Source organism: Palaemon carinicauda, chromosome 8 (genome assembly GCF_036898095.1).
Source record: "Palaemon carinicauda isolate YSFRI2023 chromosome 8, ASM3689809v2, whole genome shotgun sequence".
Taxonomy (NCBI): domain Eukaryota; kingdom Metazoa; phylum Arthropoda; class Malacostraca; order Decapoda; family Palaemonidae; genus Palaemon; species Palaemon carinicauda.
The window spans coordinates 116,496,708-116,504,207 of NC_090732.1; the positions used below are offsets into that span (position 1 = coordinate 116,496,708).

At 33.6% G+C, this 7,500-nt stretch overlaps 1 protein-coding gene across 3 annotated transcripts in view; it reads right to left on the bottom strand.

Moving 5' to 3' along the window:
• Window positions 1-7,500, bottom strand: part of LOC137645843 (uncharacterized) — a 207,904-nt gene that overhangs the window by 76,160 nt on the left and 124,244 nt on the right. Inside the window, exons 1-2 of one of the 3 annotated variants that reach the window (XM_068378827.1) lie at window positions 4,152-4,191; window positions 578-774 (exon numbers count right to left, since the gene is read on the bottom strand). The exons of 1 other annotated variant lie outside the window; for it this stretch is intronic. The gene's annotated coding sequence lies outside the window, so the exon portion shown is untranslated. Of the gene's footprint in view, window positions 1-577; window positions 775-4,151; window positions 4,247-7,500 lie in introns of those variants that run through there. One more of the 3 variants, XM_068378825.1, reaches the window with a different exon arrangement.

Consider the following 7,500-nt stretch of genomic DNA (forward strand, 5'->3'; position numbering starts at 1 on the left):
AGGACAAAAACCCTACTCGTTACTTATTTGACGTTCTACTACTATCATCTATCTAATTATTATTTGCTTTTATTTGTTTATCTATTGCCTTACTATAGAGCTAGGTTTGCATTCTTATTATTATTATTATTATTATTATTATTATTATTATTATTATTATTATTATTATTATTATTATTATTATTACAAGCTTAGCTATAACCCTAAAGTAGTTGGAGAAACGTGATGCTATAAGGCCAAGAGTCCCAGCAGAGGAAAATTGCCCTGTGATGAAAGGAAACAAGGGAAAAAATTATTATTTATTACTTCTCTAAAGAGAAGTAATAAATAATCAATATAAAATATTCTAAGAACAGTAACCACATTAAATTATGTTTCATATATAAACTATAAAAACTTTTAAAAAATAAAGAGGAAGAAAAATACATCAGCACAAGACTCAGAAGAGGAGATGCGCTTTCTTGTTTATTGTAGGCCTACTCTAAATATATCATCTTTAACGATTTCCCTATATTATTGTCAAAGTATTATGCTAGACTTAAAATACTGCATCAAGCTGAGGAACACCCGTCATTACCAACAGAAGGGAAGATACGCTATACACGTGCTGCAGGGATGCGATGCTTGTTAGCCAGATAGACCTTGCTTGTTAGTACGTTAGTAGTCACAGGAAACAATGGCACCGAGCTATGCGTTCAAACGGTACTGCCTTGAGGAGTGCAGACTCCCGGGTCCGTACCCGTCACCTCAGACAGTCACAGTAGTCAGTAGTCACTGCAAAGTGCAAACAGTGCTTTAGATGCTGCAAGGGGAGAGAGTACTCGGTGATCTTTTGACGAGAGGAAGGAACTGTTATGATAGCTGTAACTCTTCCAGATAAATATTTCAAAGTACAGATACCTAGTGTCTCCCCGGAACAGAGTACAATGGATTTGGTTTACTTCTTTAAACGTACTAAATGTCTATAAGGGATTTGTATCATTACTAAGAAATGTATGTAAAAATCCATTAAATATTTTGAAATTAGATGTCAAAAGCTATTTAGAGTTCATTGACAATAGAAAAAAAAATTGATTGCAGTTTTTTAAAATAGATTTATATTGATAAAATTTTAAGGATACACATGTAAAACCTAATTTGAGTTAGCTAATTGAATATTTAACGTTTTGTATTTTAAAAGTTATGAACTATTTGCAAAGTTGGTTTCGTATTATATAGCACAAGGTTTAAACTCCTTGTCAAGTTTAATAACCTTATTATTTTCTAATAAAAGAAAAACGGAAAAATTCTATCAGTTCCTTCACTACTATAAGAACCTCTACCAAGACACTTAACAAACTGTCAAATTGCCCACAGGTGTTAGGCCCAGGGTAGGCCGAACCCTAAGGTACCTTCTGTTTGTGTTGAAAAAAGTTAGCTGGGCCAGCGACCGAGCAAGCTATGTCGGGGACATATTTCCATTAGTTTTGAGTGTAGATTGTTTATCCCATCTCATTTTGAACCGCAGGGGTCTTTAAATATACTCATAGTATATTTAAAGGAAAATTGAGAACAGCCCATCAGAAAGTATTCTGTGGGTCTTGGAACGGCCTCTCTTAAATTTCAAGTGAGGCCGTTTTTCTACACAACACTGTGGAATACTGAGTGTTGCCATCACACACAGCTGCCATAAATTCGTAGCTGCTGGTGACGTCAAATTTCCTTCCGTTTTCTATCCCCTCATGATTGGTGACAAGGGGAAATAAGCTATATTTCAAAGGTAGATCTTAATTCTACATGACGTGGAATTATCCACGTCATATTAAAACCTAAAGTTACACTGATTTCAGGTATTAAGCATTATTTTGATGAATTTACGTAAATCAACACATTTTACCATGATTTTTTTCATATTTTTCTTCCTATTCATGCTTCAAGTGAAGGACTGTGGATGTAGAAAAAAATTCTACAGTCAGTTGCCAGATGTCACAATATTTCTACAGTAGCAGACGAAATTCCACGAAACGGCAGCCATGACTTAAAACAGAAACGATTGAGAACCACGTAGCTTCACGCCGCACCCAATCAATGTATAGCAATAGCTTCGGAGCTGGTGTGAACAGCTTTGAAACAAAATTGTTTTCGTTTAAAGATCATAGATAGGACGGCAGGCAGATTACACAAGCATTAATGTTTTTTTCTTGATACTGAACCTTATCTTGTCGACTGTATAATGTTCTATCTGCATATAAACTCTGCAGACAAAAGGGAACCATATACTGAAATGTAAGTTAATTAATCTTCCCTAAATATGAAACTCGATATAATCATTATCTCCGGCATCATTCAAATATTCTTCTTATATATGTGAGTTGTTTGCAATACTGTTAGCAGGTTACGATCTAATCGTTTAAGATTTGGGTAGTAATGTTAATGTATGAGACTAACAGAATCACCATTAATCTCTAGCATGAATTAATGAACTATAAAAATCAGACTATATATCAGCTTGGTTAGATCGGTGTTGCTATATGGACATGAGTCATGGTATGACAATGAAACAATCTCCAATAGATTTAGTAGATTTGAGAACAAACCCCTAAAAAGGATATTGGAAGTTCAATGGCATGATAGGATTAGAAATGATACTATAAGAGAGATTACTCGAGTGCTATATGTGGATGAGATCATGATGAGGGGTAGATGGAGATGGTTTGGGCATCCTCTTATTATTATTATTATTATTATTATTATTATTTGCTAAGCTACAACCCTAGCTGGAAAAGCAAAATGCTATAAGCCCAGGGGCCCCAACAGGGAAAATAGCCCAGTAAGGAAAGGAAAGAAGGAAAAATAAAATATTTTAAGAAGAGTAACATTAAAATAAATATTTCCTATATAAACTATGAAAACTTTAACAAAACAAGAGGAAGAGAAATTAAATAGAATAGTGTGCCTGATTGTACCCTCAAGCAAGAGAACTCTAACCCAAGACAGTGGAAGACCATGGTACAGAGGCTATGGCACTACCCAAGACTAGAAAACAATGGTTTGATTTTGGAGTGTCCTTCTCCTAGAAGAGCTGCTTACCATAGCTAAAGAGTCTCTTCTACCCTTACTAAGAGGAAAGTAGCCACAGAACAAATACAGTGCAGTAGTTAACCCCTTGAGCGAAGAAGAATTGTTTAGTAACCTCAGTGTTGTCAGGTGTGTGAGGACAGAGGAGAATCTGTTAAGAATAGGCCAGACTATTCGGCGTATGTGTAGGCAAAGAGAAAGAACCGTAACCAAAGAGAAGGATCCAACGTAGTACTGTCTGGCCAGTCAAAGGACCCCATAACTCTCTGGCGGTAGAGAGATTAGAGAGATTAGTTCACCAAACGTTCAGCTGGGCTCCACAAGGCACTAGAAGAGTTGAAAGACTCAGGCCTACATGACTGAGGACTGAATAGCGATGTAAGAGATGATGAATGGAGAAGTATTGAATTAAAAGCTCAAGATAGAGACGACTGGCGAAATCTAACCGAGGCCCTTTGCATCAATAGGCGTAGGAGATGATGATTAATTAACTGTTTACAATGACAGAATTGGGCGTAACTAAAATCAATTGTTGGGAATAAAACGAAATGGTATTTATCGCGAGAGAGACTGTACTAGAAATGTACTCGACAAGCAAGTCCTCTGATTATTCTATAATGCACATAGCACAGACGAAAAAGTTGCGAATATTCTTGTGCAAAAGTAAATATGCCTGTACACTAAACTTCTAACGAACTGTCAATAAAATATATGATGTAAAAAATACGTTTTAACGTAATTTGTATTAATGAAACTATTGACTTCGGCACTCGTTGTACTATTATGAAGATATGAGGAGGCTTATGTAATCTTTAAGAAGTTTATCACATTAGATATGGTCTGTATACAGATCATATAAGCACAAATTCTTCTAACTGATTATCACAACATTTTCATTTAAGAAATAACAACATTCACAAAGGTAATATATTTCATTGACCTTTTTCATTGATTAAATATAAAAGTAACTCATTCGCTTTCTCTTCCCCGGGTTCCAAAGTAAACTTTTTAAGATTGAAAATTTGAAACGAAAAAGAAGAAATTCCTGACGAGTAAAGGAAGAAAAAAAAATGCATGAAATATAACGGACTGACCTGGATGCGCTGTGGGACGGATGGTTCCACTCCAAACTAAGGTCTGACACTGAGCTAGTCTCACTTTTATCTGCCGAGTACCAGCAGCCTCTCTCTCTCTCCTCTCTCTCTCTCTCTCTCTCTCTCTCCCTCCCCGTTAAGTGTTTTTATCCACAATTTCTTAATGTTCCTCTCATCTCGATGTTTCAATTAACGTTTAATTACTTTGATTACAGATAACTGTTTGAATTTCTATAGGATATTTTATCAATGATATAATAGATCTAATTCCGTCATTATAGTCTTCCCGATGCATAAGACATTATGCTGAGAAAAAGTCATACACATCAGACAACGAAATGCTCACCGGGATTCCTCGTTATTCGTATGGATGTGATCACCCAGAGATGTGTATTCTAAATATGAGCGTGTGCGCCGCCACAAGCACGAACACACACACACACACACACACACACACACACGTTAATCTCAAAACAAAAACTGGGTGATTACTTTAATGCAACAAGACTACGTGAAAAGAAAATTTAATTCCTTAAAACAACATACATTTACATATTCGGAACTTAATGAAAATACAACTAAATGAATTACGACAGTCTTATGTAATTTACATATAATTATATAATCCTACGTGAGTGTAACTACACCTTACGAGCTGGCTATACATCTCTTAAATGCACAAAAGAAATACGTGAATATAATAATCTACTCTTATGTAGTCTTGTTGTATTAAAGTAATCACCCAGTTTTTGTTTTGAGAGTAACATAGACACTTTTAGATATTCAAGTGTTCATATATATTAACGTCTGGGAGTTTCCTATTTTTCTCAAGAGCTCAGAGGTATTCTTTTGTGTATCAGGTTATATAATATAAAGCAGGTGAGTTTGGGAGTTCGGAAATTTACGTAATTCGCTAGTCGTAATAATATATATATATATATATATATATGTATATATATATATATATATATATATATATATTATATATATTACATATATAAATCATATATATAATATATATACATATATATACTGTGTATATATACATTATATATATATAAAGATAATTCAAACGTATACACCATCATCATCTCATACAGAGGAAGAAAAAGAAACTTTTTTTATGAAGATCTATTGATATGAAAAAAAAAAAAAAATTAAAAAAAAAAAAAAAAAAAAAAAAAAAAAAAAAAAAAAAAAAAAAAAAACATGAGACTCAACCTCAGCAGCAATGAAAGCTCTTCAAAGACAATGAATAGATTAATCATATTAGAACACTTGAAGATATCTATATAAGAAGTACAGCAATCCTAAAACTACATGAACATAGTGAGAAAATTCTGATTGAAGAGGGAGTTAAAAGGGGAGACCACATCTCTCATAAATTATTCACAGCATGCCTAGAAGTCTTTGAAAATTTAGAATGGGAGGAAATATGTAAGAATTAATTCTAATATAGAAAACCTTAACAATTTTAGATTTGCAGATAACATGGCTGTTTTAGTGAATCATAGGAGGAATTGCATTAGACAATAGAAGATTTGAATAGAAAAGGCAGAAATGTAGGACTAAAAATTAATTAATGAGTGTAAAACTAAGATAATGTTCAATGAAAATGCAGACACAACAAATAAAGAGTTATGGACGAATCTTTAGAAATTGTTGTAAATATTTTCCAAGGACACAAGACTGAACGAACCTTTTGAAATTGTTAATAAATATACGTTCTTAAGCCAGACAGTGAGTGTTTCGCCAGGAGACAAGACCGAAATTGAAAGAAAGATAAGCATGGGATGGACAGCTTTTGGAAAACAAAATGAAATCATGGAATGTAAAATGCTACTTTCCCTAAAACGAAAAGTGTTTAATGAGATGGTCCTACCAGTTTTAACTTGTACATCAGAAACCTGGCGCTTTACTAAAGCCTCAGAGCATAAGGTAGTTACAACTCTGAGAGCTATGGAAAGATTAATGATGGGAATAACACTAAGATATAGAAAAGGAGCAACATGGATACGAAAACAATCTAAAGCAGAGGATATTGTAACATGTAATGAAAAGAAATTAACATGGACAGGACAAGTAATGAGAATAACAGATAACAGATGGACATGAGAATAACAGAATGGGTGCCTAGAGATTACAAAATAAGCAGAAGGAAGAAAAGACGATGGATTACGAACTTGGAAAGTGCGGGTGTGGACTGGCATACAAAGACCATAAACAGACGCAAGTGGAACATTTCCGAGGCCTTTGTTGTGCAGTAGACTAGTTACGGCCGATGATGATGATGATATATATATATATATATATATAAATTATATAAATTTTATATATATATATATATATATATAAATTATATAATTATATATATATGTGTGTGTGTGTGTGCGTGTATGTATATATATATATATATATACACATACATACATATACATACATACATACATATATATATATATATATATACATACATACATATATATATACATACATACATATATATATATATACATACATATATATATATATATATATACATACATACATATATATACACATACATACATATATATATATATATATATATACGAAAAAACAACAAATGCAGCAGTTTCTCGCCCATTGCAGGACAAAAGCTTCAAACTAGGCAATTCATGTCTGAGGTTTGGCCAGTTTTAAATCACCACGCTGACCAGTGCAGATTGGTGATATTGGGATATTTGTTTGATTGCTTACGACAAACCAACCTAGAGTAGGTGGCTCAGACTAAAACAATCTATTCCCACTCAGAAAAGAATACATACATTTTATATATATATATATATATATATGTGTGTGTGTGTGTGTGTGTATTATATATATATATATATATATATATATAATTTATATATTACCATTATTACTTGCTGAGCTACAACCCTAGTTGGAAAAGCAGGATGCTATAAGCCCAGGGGCCCCAACTGGGAAAATAACCCAGTGAGGAAAGGAAACAAGGAAAAATAAAATATTGTAAGAACAGCAACAACACCTAAAAATTATTTCCTATATGAACTAAAAAAGTTTAACAAAACAAGAGGAAGAATTAGATGTGTACCCCCAAGCAAGAGAAATCTAACCCACGAAATTGGAAGACCATGGTACATAGGCTATGGCACTATCCAAGACTGGATAACAATGGTTTGACTTTGGAGTGTCCTCCTAGAAGAGCTTCTTACCATAGCTAAAGAGTCTCTTCTACCCGTACCAAGAGGAAAGTAGCCACTGAACAATTATAGAGCAGTGGTTAACCCCTTGAGTGAAGAAGAATTGTTAGGTAATCTCTGTGTTGTCAGGTGTATGGAGACAG